General features: G+C 35.7%; 2 long non-coding RNA genes across 2 annotated transcripts in view; one reads left to right on the forward strand and one right to left on the reverse strand.

The window, feature by feature from the left end:
* LOC127143034 (uncharacterized) overlaps positions 1-4,034 on the forward strand; it is a 13,771-nt gene extending 9,737 nt beyond the window's left edge. Inside the window, exon 5 of the long non-coding RNA XR_007814198.1 lies at positions 3,622-4,034. This is a non-coding gene — a long non-coding RNA (uncharacterized LOC127143034). The remainder of the gene's footprint in view (positions 1-3,621) is intronic.
* Positions 3,440-7,300, reverse strand: LOC108888045 (uncharacterized). Its single transcript, XR_001961736.2, has 4 exons — positions 7,116-7,300; positions 5,523-5,620; positions 4,512-4,566; positions 3,440-3,645 (listed from the first exon to the last, which is right to left on the reverse strand). It is a non-coding gene; the product is annotated as an uncharacterized LOC108888045 (long non-coding RNA).
* Between the last annotated feature and the right edge of the window lie 6,558 nt (positions 7,301-13,858).

The following is a 13,858-nucleotide window of genomic DNA, read 5'->3' on the forward strand; positions in this document are numbered from 1 at the left end:
CAGAAAATGTCCTAGTATAATAAGGCGTCAAAAAACTTTATAGTAATGGGTCAAAAATCACCAAAAAATGTTATAGTATAGTATGGGTTCAAAAATGGTCAAAAATGGTCCAAAAATGTCATGGTATAGTATGGCGTCAAAAACCATCAGAAAATGTCCTAGTATAATAAGCTGTCAAAAATAGTCAAAAAATGTCATAGTGTAGTAAGACGTCAAAAAATTTCGTAGTATAGTAAGGGGTCAAAAATGGTCCAAAAATGTCATAGTGTAGTAAGGCGTCAAAAAATTTCGTAGTATAGTAAGGGGTCAAAAATCATCAGAAAATGTCCTAGTATAATAAGCCGTCAAAAAATGTCATAGTATAGTAAGGAGTCAAAAATAATCAGAAAATGTCCTAGTATAATAAGCCGTCAAAAAATGTCATAATGTAGTAAGGCGTCAAAAAATTTCGTAGTATAGTAAGGAGTCAAAAATCACCAAAAAAATGTCATAATATAGTAAGCTGTCAAAAATCATCAAAAAATGTCATAGTGTAGTAAGGGGTCAAAAATCATCAGAAAATGTCCTAGTATAATAAGGCGTCAAAAAACTATAGTAATGGGTCAAAAATCACCAAAAAATGTTATAGTATAGTATGGGTTCAAAAATGGTTAAAAATGGTCAAAAAATGCCATAATATAGTAAGATGTCAAAAACCATCAGAAAATGTCCTAGTATAATAAGCCGTCAAAAAATGTCATAGTGTAGTAAGGCGTCAAAAAATTTCGTAGTATAGTAATGGGTCAAAAATCACCAAAAAATATTATAGTATAGTATGGGTTCAAAAATGGTTAAAAATGGTCAAAAAATGCCATAATATAGTAAGATGTCAAAAACCATCAGAAAATGTCATAGTATAGTAAGGGGTCAAAAATGGTCCAAAAATGTCATAGTGTAGTAAGGCGTCAAAAAATTTCGTAGTATAGTAAGGGGTCAAAAATGGTTAAAAATGGTCAAAAAATGTTATAGTATGGGGTCAAAAATCATCAGAAAATGTCCTAGTATAATAAGCCGTCAAAAAATGTCATAATATAGTAAGGTGTCAAAAATCACCAAAAAATGTCATGGTATAGTAAGGTGTCAAAAATCACCAAAAAATGTCATGGTATAGTAAGGAGTCAAAAATCACCAAAAAAATGTCATAGTATGGGGTCAAAAATGGTTAAAAGTGGTCAAAAAATGTCATAGTATAGTAAGGCGTCAAAAATCATCAGAAAATGTCCTAGTATAATAAGCCGTCAAAAAATGTCATAATATAGTAAGCTATCAAAAATCATCAAAAAATGTCATAGTGTAGTAAGGCGTCAAAAAATTTCGTAGTATAGTAAGGGGTCAAAAATCATCAGAAAATGTCCTAGTATAATAAGGCGTCAAAAAACTTTATAGTAATGGGTCAAAAATCACCGAAAAATGTTATAGTATAGTATGGGTTCAAAAATGGTCAAAAATAATCAGAAAATGTCCTAGTATAATAAGCCGTCAAAAAATGTCATAGTGTAGTAAGACGTCAAAAAAATTCCGTAGTATAGTAAGGAGTCAAAAATGGTCAAAAAATGTCATAATATAGTAAGCTGTCAAAAATCATCAAAAAATGTTATAGTATAGTATGGGTTCAAAAATGGTTAAAAATGGTCAAAAAATGCCATAATATAGTAAGATGTCAAAAACCATCAGAAAATGTCCTAGTATAATAAGCTGTCAAAAATAGTCAAAAAATGTCATAGTGTAGTAAGGCGTCAAAAAATTTCGTAGTATAGTAAGGGGTCAAAAATGGTCCAAAAATGTCATAGTGTAGTAAGGCGTCAAAAAATTTCGTAGTATAGTAAGGGGTCAAAAATAATCAGAAAATGTCCTAGTATAATAAGACGTCAAAAATGGTCCAAAAATGTCATAATATAGTAAGCTGTCAAAAATCATCAGAAAATGTCCTAGTATAATAAGCCGTCAAAAAATGTCATAGTGTAGTAAGGCGTCAAAAAATTTCGTAGTATAGTAAGGAGTCAAAAATCACCAAAAAAATGTCCTAGCATAATAAGCCGTCAAAAATGGTCCAAAAATGTCATGGTATAGTATGGCGTCAAAAACCATCAGAAAATGTCCTAGTATAATAAGGCGTCAAAAAACTTTATAGTAATGGGTCAAAAATCACCAAAAAATGTTATAGTATGGGTTCAAAAATGGTCAAAAATCACCAAAAAATGTCCTAGTATAATAAGCCGTCAAAAAATGTCATAGTATAGTAAGGTGTCAAAAATGGTTAAAAATGGTCAAAAAATGTTATAGTATGGGGTCAAAAATCATCAGAAAATGTCCTAGTATAATAAGCCGTCAAAAAATGTCATAATATAGTAAGCTATCAAAAATCATCAAAAAATGTCATAGTGTAGTAAGGCGTCAAAAACCATCAGAAAATGTCCTAGTATAATAAGACGTCAAAAAATGTCATAGTGTAGTAAGGCGTCAAAAAATTTCGTAGTATAGTAAGGGGTCAAAAATCATCAGAAAATGTCCTAGTATAATAAGCCGTCAAAAAATGTCATAGTGTAGTAAGGCGTCAAAAAATTTCGTAGTATAGTAAGGAGTCAAAAATCACCAAAAAAATGTCATAGTGTAGTAAGGCGTCAAAAAATTTCGTAGTATAGTAATGGGTCAAAAATCACCAAAAAATATTATAGTATAGTATGGGTTCAAAAATGGTCAAAAATGGTCCAAAAATGTCATAGTGTAGTAAGGCGTCAAAAACCATCAGAAAATGTCCTAGTATAATAAGACGTCAAAAAAACTTCGTAGTATAGTAAGGAGTCAAAAATCACCAAAAAAATGTCATAGTGTAGTAAGGCGTCAAAAAATTTTGTAGTATAGTAAGGTGTCAAAAATCACCAAAAAATGTTATAGTATGGGGTCAAAAATCATCAGAAAATGTCCTAGTATAATAAGACGTCAAAAAATTTCGTAGTATAGTAAGGAGTCAAAAATCACCAAAAAAATGTCATAATATAGTAAGCTGTCAAAAATAGTCAAAAAATGTCATAGTATAGTATGGGGTCAAAAATGGTTAAAAGTGGTCAAAAAATGTCATAGTGTAGTAAGGCGTCAAAAATCATCAAAAAATTTCATAGTTTAGTGTGGCATGAAAAATTGTCATAGTAAGGTGGTAAAAACCGTCAAAACAAGTGGCTTAAAGCCATAAACCTAACTGTAACCTCTGGCTAAAAGTATTCAGTGTTGCAGCAGCAAAAAACAAGACAAGATATTTTAAAAAAAGAGGATTATAAAAAATATGAACAGGACTATGTACACAGTAATAGATTGGATTTGAGTACTGATATTGCGCTGTTTGAAATAGCAAAATGAAAATCTAACCTAAACCCACAAACACTGTGTAGAGGTGTTAGTGAGTGAATGTGTGTGTCTGTGGAAAGCAAAGGTAAGATGGCTATTTTAAGACAGTTCCTTTGTCTTAAGCCACGTTAAAGTATTAAGGCATAAAAACATCAAAAAATGTCAGAGAAAAGTATGTTGTAAAAATATTTAGATTTACTCATCACTTTCTATGATTAATATGTGTTCTTGTCTCTGCAGAAGGAGAAGACGGCAGCTGAAAACCTGAAGTGGATGAAAGGAAACATACATGTTACCAAGCTGTTAATTAGATAAAAGACCTCCACCATCTAACTGCTATAAACAGTGTTGGTTTCCTGTTGTTTAAGTAAAAACTCGACCATCTGTAATGTAGGCATGGGCACATTTTCCAAAGACTTTATTAAACACCGTTGAGAACATTCAACTGCTTATGATACAACTATTTAATTAATAATTGTATCACTAGCAATTAAATGATCACAAAGATGCTTAGTAGACATGTTCAGCTTTGGAAAATGTGCTCATAACTACATTAACTCTAACCAGCTCTAACAAGTGTTTCCTTGTGGTCAAATGTCTGTCATTCTCTTTGCTGTGATTTGTTAAATGTTGTCTGGAATAAAATCATTAAAAATGTCTCCCTAAACTTTTGAGATATATTTCTGATATTACTGATGTTATACAAATCTTTTTATTGCATTCATGTTTTAATTTTTAGACTTATTCTAAAACATTTTGAAAATATTTTTAAGGTTTTTTAAGATTTTTTAAACCTATTCCTTTAAGGTTTTATATTTATTTTAACACATATTTTAAAGGGTTTACATTTGATAGGTTTTCAATTTATTTATGAGAACTACTATATTTAAAAACTATTTATAAAAAGGGTATCTATTCTATTCTAAACTAAGGTTTTATATTTTCTGTTCTACATATACTTATTGTTATACATATCTTTTAGACTTACTGTTTTGCAGGTACATTACTGAAAAATACTAATTAAAACTGAAAAGTTACAGTAGCTTTAATTTGTTGCCATGAGGTTTTAAAGTGTTAAACTGCAGCTGAGATAACGAGGGTCAGACCGAAAAGAATAAAGTCACACTGACCTTCTGGAAATGTCTTCACGTCTGTCTTTTCTCTCTTATGGTTTAAGTTTGAATCCTGTGGAGAAAAACACAACAAACATTAATATAAAGATGTGACTTTTAACACATCAAAATAAAAGCACAGAGAGTTTCTGGGTATTGAACTTCAAACTATCACAAGTTAAAGAAGTAAAAGACACTAAATCTACAAAGAAACCAGAGTTTTCTAACTGGTTCTGGAATAATCAGAAATAGTCCCAAGTTAAATTAGCTTTATACACAAAGACAGAAGAAGCTGCTCTGACTGGAGAACTGACTCCACCAACTCCTGATATTCACACAATAGCAGTGGATGGAAATGTTTTTTTCTCCAAAGTCAGTTAAAATTTGGACAATAGAAGTCAAAATGAAGGAAAATGACAGTGTTTCTGGTGAAACACTGAACTGAGCATGTTTTTCACATATTTATGATTTACTATACTAATGAGAAAGACAGAGAGAGAAGGGGAAGGAGACAGAAAGAAAGAATGAGAATTAGTAAGAATAAAGCAGGGTACACACCAAAAGATAATTGGGCCGGTCATGTTTGTTTACTCTAAAGTCACATTTGACCATGTGAGATTTGGGAGTTTTGAGAGTTCAGACTCTAGTTGTTGGTGGTGAATCTGTAAGTGTGTGGTGGTCTTCTTGTTGCACATCACATGCTGTAAGGACAAAACTGTGAAATCGGACATTATTTGTCGTCCTGTGTGGTCTCTCACATATTCTAAATCAGGTAAGATTTTAAAAATCTTTTAGTGTGTGCCAGGCTTAAGAGAGGGAGGGAGAGATACAGAAAGACAGGGAGAGAGAGCTGATGTTTAAATTCTTAATTTTCTTTGACCTGTACATTCATGAACTGTGTAAATAAACTTGAATAATGAGTGAAGTCTTTTTGTGACAAACCAACTATTCAGACCAGTTACTGAAGATTTATCATTTCATGTCAGTGCTCTGTGTTGGACAGTTGATGTAAAGCTGTTTGTGAATTACCTGGAGGCCTCTGTCCTGCTCTCAAAGAACTTTTTCAATGTACAAAGAGTCTGCAATCGTGGACAGCATCTCTGCAATCGTGGACGGAGTGGTAAGACCTGGAGGAAATAAGAAGAGAAATATACAAAGGAAAATTATCAATACGCTATTACCTGTTCTTCAGCAACAATTTGACCCTAAAACATACATAAATATTCAACATTACAGCCAAACCAGAACATTTTCCAAACGTTAGAGGTGTGTCTCAGAAAATGGGCTGTTTACTGTCACATATGACAAGAAAAAGCATCACATCTTTAAGAATCCGACTTGTCTTTGACTTGAAGTCAGACATGTTTTCAGTGGGTGTTGGACTCCGCCAAGGGTGCCCCTTGTCTCTGATCTTATTTGTGATATTCATGGACAGAGTTTTCATAATAATTTCTAACTGTAATTTCAGCCCATATTGTGACCTACTCGTGAGTCTTAAATCTTGGAGGAGCACAGAATTAAAATCTACTTTTCAAGCTTGTATTTACCACAAAACTAAGCTCAATAAAGTCTCAGGTCACCACAAACAAATTTCTTCTCAATAATGTATACAACAGTGGATCAGTGGATGGTTATGGACAGATTACTACCAAAAAGCTAGAGACACACAAAACGACAAATAGCAAGAAACTGAGTCGCAAAATGATCAGGAGATGCTTAACTGCCACACTGAAACACAAAATGGCCACAAATAAAAGTTAAATGGCTAGGAATAGACTCCAAGCTGCAAAGACACAATACAATGCGAGACAACCACAAAGAATCTGACCATAAGTATTACAGCCAGCTAGAGACGCAAAACATGCAGTACCACCAAAAATGGACACACAATGATTACATCAACATGACAATCCGCCATAAACTTACTTAAAATTACCCAGATGGAGCACTAAATTACAAAGAAGCATTAAAGTGTCTCCAAAGTAATTGTAAAGAGATGCAAACGGTGCTGTAAACAAACTGAATGCTAAACAGTTACCACCCTCCACAACTCATGTCATGGACACTTTAGTCACAGAAACACAAAGTTTAACCAACGCAAATAAAAACAACGACAAGAAGGAAGAAAGCCCCATTATGAGAAGAAAGACATCGTTAAAAGATAAGGCTATTGCTAACGCTCGAAGCTGATGTTAACGTTCACCACTAATGCTATTAATAACGCACATATATAAAACAGCTAGGCAGAGAAGCAAAATTATATAAATTGATATAAAATGACCACAAATAGCCACAAACCCCATGACAAAGACGTGATAAACAATCAGAAACGAAGTTGAAATGATCAGTGTGGAACACAAAATAACAAAGAGACGCAAAATGTCGGTAAAGTGTAAAAAACAAACGGGGATTTACACATATAACTGGGACCCCGTCTGCCGACGTTAGGTGCCCACATCTCATGTCTGGGACGCCGCCGTCACAAAAACACGGACACACTCTTTGCCCACGCGGTAAAAACGCCTGAAAATGGAATTAAAGGATGTCATTACAAGGTAATGCTAATGCTAACACTCTCCGAAAACGCTAATCCTAACGCTAGCTGCTAACCGTTTGCCTTACCTTGGCACCGAAGGTGTGTTCAGAGTCCAGCTTCACTCTATGTTCGACAAAAAAAACCGCTCCAGAGTTTATTGTATCATCCTAACCTCCTCGGGAACGACGTTCTCTCACAGTACTGACAAACAGAAGCACCTTTTTCAAACTTGGTTTAAATCTGTTTTCCCGACTTCCTCTCTCCGCCTCTCTGTGCTCCGCCCAGAAAGTCATAGCCAATGACGGGACACGTCGCGACCAGTGACGTCATACGTCAGCTAACATTAGCAGAATACTATAAAATGGCAATAGAAACCATCAACTACATACAGAAACACAGTGTAATAGAACTTCCCATCACAGACAGGCATGTCATGTAGCCAGAATGACTTGACATGCCATTACTAAAGCAATGCTATGAAAACCCCATGAACACAGTACGGCAGGTCTCCAAACACTGCAGCCACAGCTGCTCCACACATATCATCTCCAGCAGAAGCATCTATATTAAGTACTAAAATGACAAAAACGTAAACAATAAAGGCAGATTTCTTTTAAGCTGACAACACAGGGCTGAAATCTAATTGGATAAAATCTCTAACATAAGCAGATAGCATACAGTATTAATGGAAAAAACATATATAAAACATAATTCAGTGATTGTGACAGTGTTTAGGCCAGCAGAGAGGGCTTTGCTGGCTGTGACAGCCCAACACTGTATTATAATAGGTTAACCTGCTTGCTATATAAAGTTAAATGCTCTATACTCTTTACCAGTATAGTCTGGTCATTTATGTTATATATAGCACACTGAACAGAGGTACTTCACATAATGAGTACTTTTACCTTTGATATTTCAAATACATTTTGATTCTAATACTTATTTACTTTTACATAGGCAAAACTTTTACTTGATTTTCTTTTACAGTCGGATTGCCAGTTTGTCTTAGGTAGAAGTTCTAAATACTTTCACCACTGGTTTTTCAGTTATGAGCTGTTAGTCGGTCAAAAATTGACAAAGATATTATCTTCTAAGAAACCTTGCTTTTACTACTTTTTGACATTCCAAAACTAGATCATTCATAAGATATTTGTTTGTGAAAATAATCTGAAGATTAATCAGTAATAATCACTAATTGCAGGCCTAATTGCAATGCTGTATAGAAAGGCAGCTGATATTGATGATTTGGTTTTTAAATGGTTATTTTAAAATGTGAAGTGATTCAATCAAATCCGCATCTCAGTTGTGATAACTGAGTTCAAAGATTTTTGATATATGAGGAATAACTTCTCTAAATAATATCTGCTGATATTTACATGCAGTAAAACAGTAAAATTCATTCTGCACTTTCAAACACAAGTGATCCAGTCATCTTTTAACACTATCTCAAATAAATTTTCTGACTAGGCACCATGAAGAGCAAACATTCAGTCTAATGTAGCCTGTTTGTTTTCAGGTAAATTGTGTGTATTTACTGCCTTGTATAATATTTCTAGTGTTCTATGTTTCACTCTGTGTGCACTGATGTTTCATGAACACTCTGTACTCATTTGTACCTTTCTTGAAATGATCATAATAATATCATTACTTGTAGCTAAAAATACTACATCTGCTCCAACCTCTGTCACAGTGTCATTTCTTATCATGTTTGCTTTTGTATGCAGTAGCAAAGTCGTGTTGAAAGTGGCATCCAAGACCCTGATCTACTAAATGTCTCATTCGTATAAGCTGCTGCTTCACTGCCTAATTAAGAAGCATGAATAAAGCAGCAGCTTGTGTCTTAAATGGAACTGGCAGTACGTCTGCCCTGGATGCAGAGAGCAGATGTGTCAGACCTCATTCAGAAACTGATGTTAAGCGGGACACCCACCTCGCAAAAGAGAACTATGGGAAAATAAAGTGTGTGGGAACTGGAGGAGAGGGGTGGAATTAGGTGGTGGTGTGCAGCAGAGGAAAAATATTAGGGGAGAAATTTAAGCATGACTTATGTGATCTGAAAATGTGAAATTTTGAAGGTTGGCTTGTCTGGCAAATGGGTCAGTGGCCATGGGGATGGTCCAAGCGGTGGCAGCCATGCTTGTGAGAGCCATGATAAGTAGGTCAGCAAATAAAATGGAGATCTTCCCCCAAAACATCATTGAAAGTGATGTTAGTAATGCTAAAACTGTTGGATGGATAAAAATGTAAGATTACAATTTTGTTTTACAAAGCAATAAATCAATTATATTAATAAAGTGTAAAAGGAAGGTATTTTTTTCTTTCCCCAGAAAAAAGAAAACCTTGACTGCACATTTTAAGGATTAGTGACAGTATGTCTTATCATCTCACTGCGTGCCAAATTAGCCCTGCATTGTGTGGCACACACTCTGCAAGACTGCCAAACACCAACTGACCTTCCAAGAGCAGATGTGATAAGGACAAAGACGATGAAGATGACAACATTCCTCTCTCTGGTCTTCAGGCACATCAGGGAGTAATTGATCCATTTCTGATGCAGACTTGTCACAACAAATGCTTTGTTCTGAAAATTATAAAAGGTGAAGATATTTGTTTTGTTATGTTTGCACTGGATTTATTTCATTGAAAAATCACCAACTGATATTTTGTGCCATTTACTCCTCTTTGTGGTGTTTCCACTCTTCTCATCATTTGATGTCTGATACTAATTTCATACTTTGTTCCCCATGCTCTTCAATTCTGTCTTTTTTATGTCATCTGCTGGTGTTTCTCAGCTCTGTTCTGACTGTCCTAGATATTTTTTTCCTACCAGACAGCAGGTTAACTTGACACCACAGCAGTACATCAAATAACATTTTCATAAACGTTAGACTCCCGCATACATATTTCAAGCTTATTTATGGTCACTTATCCTCAACACCTGATCCCAGTTCTCACCTTGGGGAGAATAAACCCAGCACTCATGGCTCATGTCCCAGGAAATTTAGATTTCAGGTCGACTTGGCAGACACCTACAACTGACACTGTGTCAGTCAAGATAAATTTAACTGATGTGCAAAATAAGGCACAGAAATTTATCTCAGTTTTTTATATAACTGCTCCATATCATGATAATATGCACCTGCTTACGGACTGTATTTGCAGGGAAAGATTGAAAATTATAACTGAAATAGTGAAATAACAAAAAATTGAGAAACTAAACTTCACCTTAGTGGGAGAGTAAGTTGTGAAAGAGAAGAGAGAGGAGGAGTGTCAGAGTGTTGAAAAAATAAGATGAGTGAGGAGGAAAGCCAGGGAGGGAAGGGATGAGAGGATTTATTGTGAAACCTGTGCTGTAGTCCTGTCTGATAATCTGGAAGCAGTGGGTGGGTAGACAGCGGGAAAACACTATATTGATGGGACTGTTTACCCCTTTCTCAGAGAGAAAAAAACGCTTGAACACAGAAAATGAGGGAGTGAGAAGGTACAGACTGCTGTCTCCAGGAGGTAGGAGATGTGTGTGTGCGTCATTGGGCCGTGCCTTTGGCTTACCACTAATGTCTGGAAACACACGTCAAGAAATGTAAAAAGTACCTATGGGACAGCAGGGTGGCTGAGATTGGTGCTCGTTGATGCTGGCTGTTCTCTTTCTATCTGGAAATGAAAAATGAAATAAATGAATAATAGAAATGATACAGCTCAGTCATGAATAAATGCAGGTTCTTAACCTTACTGTTGGATCCAAGCTGTGAATGTTCAGCAAAATATACCTGTGATTATCCATAATGTCTCTGCATTTTTACACTGTACAGGTCAACAGCAGCACTTGACCTGAAATCCATCTGTTGGCATCAGTACTGCTACTTCAGTTTGTAACAGTAATTGTATTTGTATATGGGCTAGCCTATGCATTGTAGACAGATGAGTGTTAGCTTTGTGTAGAAGGGATTTAACTAATGTTACATAGACCTCAGACTTGTGAGACTTGTGAGACCTGTGAGAAAGCTGAACACTGGGAGAGACTTTTCCATAAACAGAGTAATGCTTAGGATTCAAACCTGCTCCTCTGAGATGCACATCTTCCTTAGAAGAAGGGGAAATATAGTATCCACAAGTTAATGCTGATAAAAGTAATAAAACACATTACATTTATATAAATGATTTGCTGTTAATGTTATTCAGACATTATAAAATGAAAAAGACTAGGTTGAGGATGAGAGAGATGCCATTTGTTTTGCAGATATGGCACTGGGTAAGGTAAGGGATAATCAACAGCCATCAAAACCACAGATATTAATGTCATAGTGGCCCAAAGGACCGTACAGGTCGTCTTTTTTCCCAACACCCAAATACAAGGAGCATCACCTGAAATAGCACCCCAGTGGTGGCAGGTGTAGCGGCCTTTGGTCACCATGGTTACAATAATTAACACATGGAGCGTACCAGCAGTAGCATACCCAGCCTTTGTCTCAATGGATACAATGGATACAATGAGGATATATAATAATAATATAATAATTACCCCTACATAGACTTTCTTGCTCTTATACTATGTCACCTGACTTCCTCCTTCACTCCTGTCATTATATACTGCTGCAGAGATGACAGTCTCTTACCATGAATGTACCAAATTTCCTGGTAATTAGTAACTAATAGTTGTTGAAAAAGATATTTCAGTCTAGTGGAACATGGTGGACTGACAGACCCTCCTATCCAATGGGGATATCTAGCAGAGTGAAAAAATGGCAGGCTAAAAGACATTCACTTAATTTAAATTTATATAGATTTAGTGTTAATACCATTTAGACATCAGGCCAATAAAACTTGTTCAGAAAATGCAGTGTTACTATGGTAATAAGCTGTCTTTGATTAAAAATGACCTCACTCACATTTCACAACAATATATCTCCTTGACTCATTCAAAGGCATGTCCTGTGTTCAGAGTTAAGCTTCTGAAAACACTGGTTTTACCATGAACAACTTAAAGAGTGATACAAAGCCTTGCCTGCATCTGCACTGTGATGATTAAAGCTCCTGTCTAAGTTGAGGCTAAACGTTAGCCATTGTCAAGGTCACAGTAATAATTTTGAGTGAAACAGAAACCTCGATGGGAATATGAAATTAATCTCTGTATACGTTTAAGCAGTGCTCAGCACTATTCTTCTTAGGAGGTCCCAGGAGCCCTTCTTCAGTATGCAGAGATAAAAGACTCCAAAGACAACAGTTCATACTATCTGAGGCTTTACCTCTGAGTAATTCTGAAGACACCAAAGTGCATTGTAATTGGACTCATTCCAACACAGCAAAACTACTGAAATTAACGCCATTCAAAATACCCATCTTCACCTCTTTTTAAAATGCAAGAGTTCATTAATATTACCATTTCTTGTTCTCTGTGTGGGAAGTGAACAATGTCCTATTACTGTCCAGGTTTCTCAACTCCCAATTACCAGTAATGAAAAATGCCAAAGGCACAGTTTCTACAAAGAATAACTGCACTTTGAACACCTGTCCAAAATTAAACTTTAAACCATTATGATTTGTCAGTGTGGTTTAACTTCAATCCCTGGAAAATATTTCAACATGTCACATAATATTATCCAGCGCTTAATTGTTCAACCCTCTAAAAATGAACTTTTAAATGCTCTTTTTAAGTTAAATATTGCACAAACATTATGGATAGGCTCATGAATCTCTAAATAGTCCTTTTAAGAATTACTTGTATTTCCATTATGTTCTGGGAAAGCAAACATTTTGCAGCCAGAGCCAAAATTTATTTTTTATTGTGCATGTGTAATAACTGACTATTTGCACTGTGCGACAGTCTTATTTGGTGGCTTACGGGCTGTCCCCAAACATGTAAGCAAAGGTACGAGATAGGGACGCTTGTATAAATGCAGTAAAGATATCCGTAAAGTTAACAAAGATAACAGACATAAAGCATGAGCCACAGACAAAATTCTTCTGTTCGGGTACTAAGAAAGACCAAATCTGGTCTCACTGTAAGTTTAGCAGTCCAGTTGCTGCATGCACTTTGACCAACTTTGGACAGCCACTACAGTATGTGTTGAAATGTGAGGATTAAAGAGTAATAAATCAGTGCTTCATTCATTCAGATATAATGTAATTATATACAGGGATCACACAGGATTGTGCTGCCTAAGTATGGTTATCATGTACCTTGAAAGAATCATGAGTAATTTTGGTGTTCCTAAAAATTTAAGTTTAAATGATTACTCACAGCACACCAGTGGACGGAACCACAAGTATCACAGCTGACGTTACTGAAATCATTTAGACAGCATATCTGCAGTAACTGTGAGGTCTCTGTGAATTCATCTAGCCACTTGGAGAAGTAGATGATGCACTTAGGAGGAAAAGGACATTTGACAGACACATCCCATGGACAAAAAGGCAGAGTTAGAAGAGTCTGAGTTGGGTGCAGCTGCCCAAACTGGCAGACTCAAAGTGTGTTGATGTCTTACTCACCTGTATAAAGGATCATGAGACCAACTTCAAGATACAGACACTGACTGAAAATTGTCTGAGGACTGAGCAGAGTAAATCAAAGGTCTCAATTTAACACTCAGACCTTGTACCAACTCTCACCTGTGGGCACGACTGAACAAAGGTTGTGATCAAGGATTCAAGGTGATGAGATGAAGGCACAGTGTGGCCGGGTGAGAGGCTCTCAGATGGTGCAGCTCAAACCACTGATCGGGACAAAATCATGACCAAAACTCTGTCAGGTGTCAGACTCCTCATCTATGCTGCTTCACATATTGACCACCTCAAATCTGCACTGAAAGAAAGCTGGCCAAACATCATCAGG

Source organism: Lates calcarifer, linkage group LG2 (genome assembly GCF_001640805.2).
Source record: "Lates calcarifer isolate ASB-BC8 linkage group LG2, TLL_Latcal_v3, whole genome shotgun sequence".
NCBI lineage: Eukaryota > Metazoa > Chordata > Actinopteri > Centropomidae > Lates > Lates calcarifer.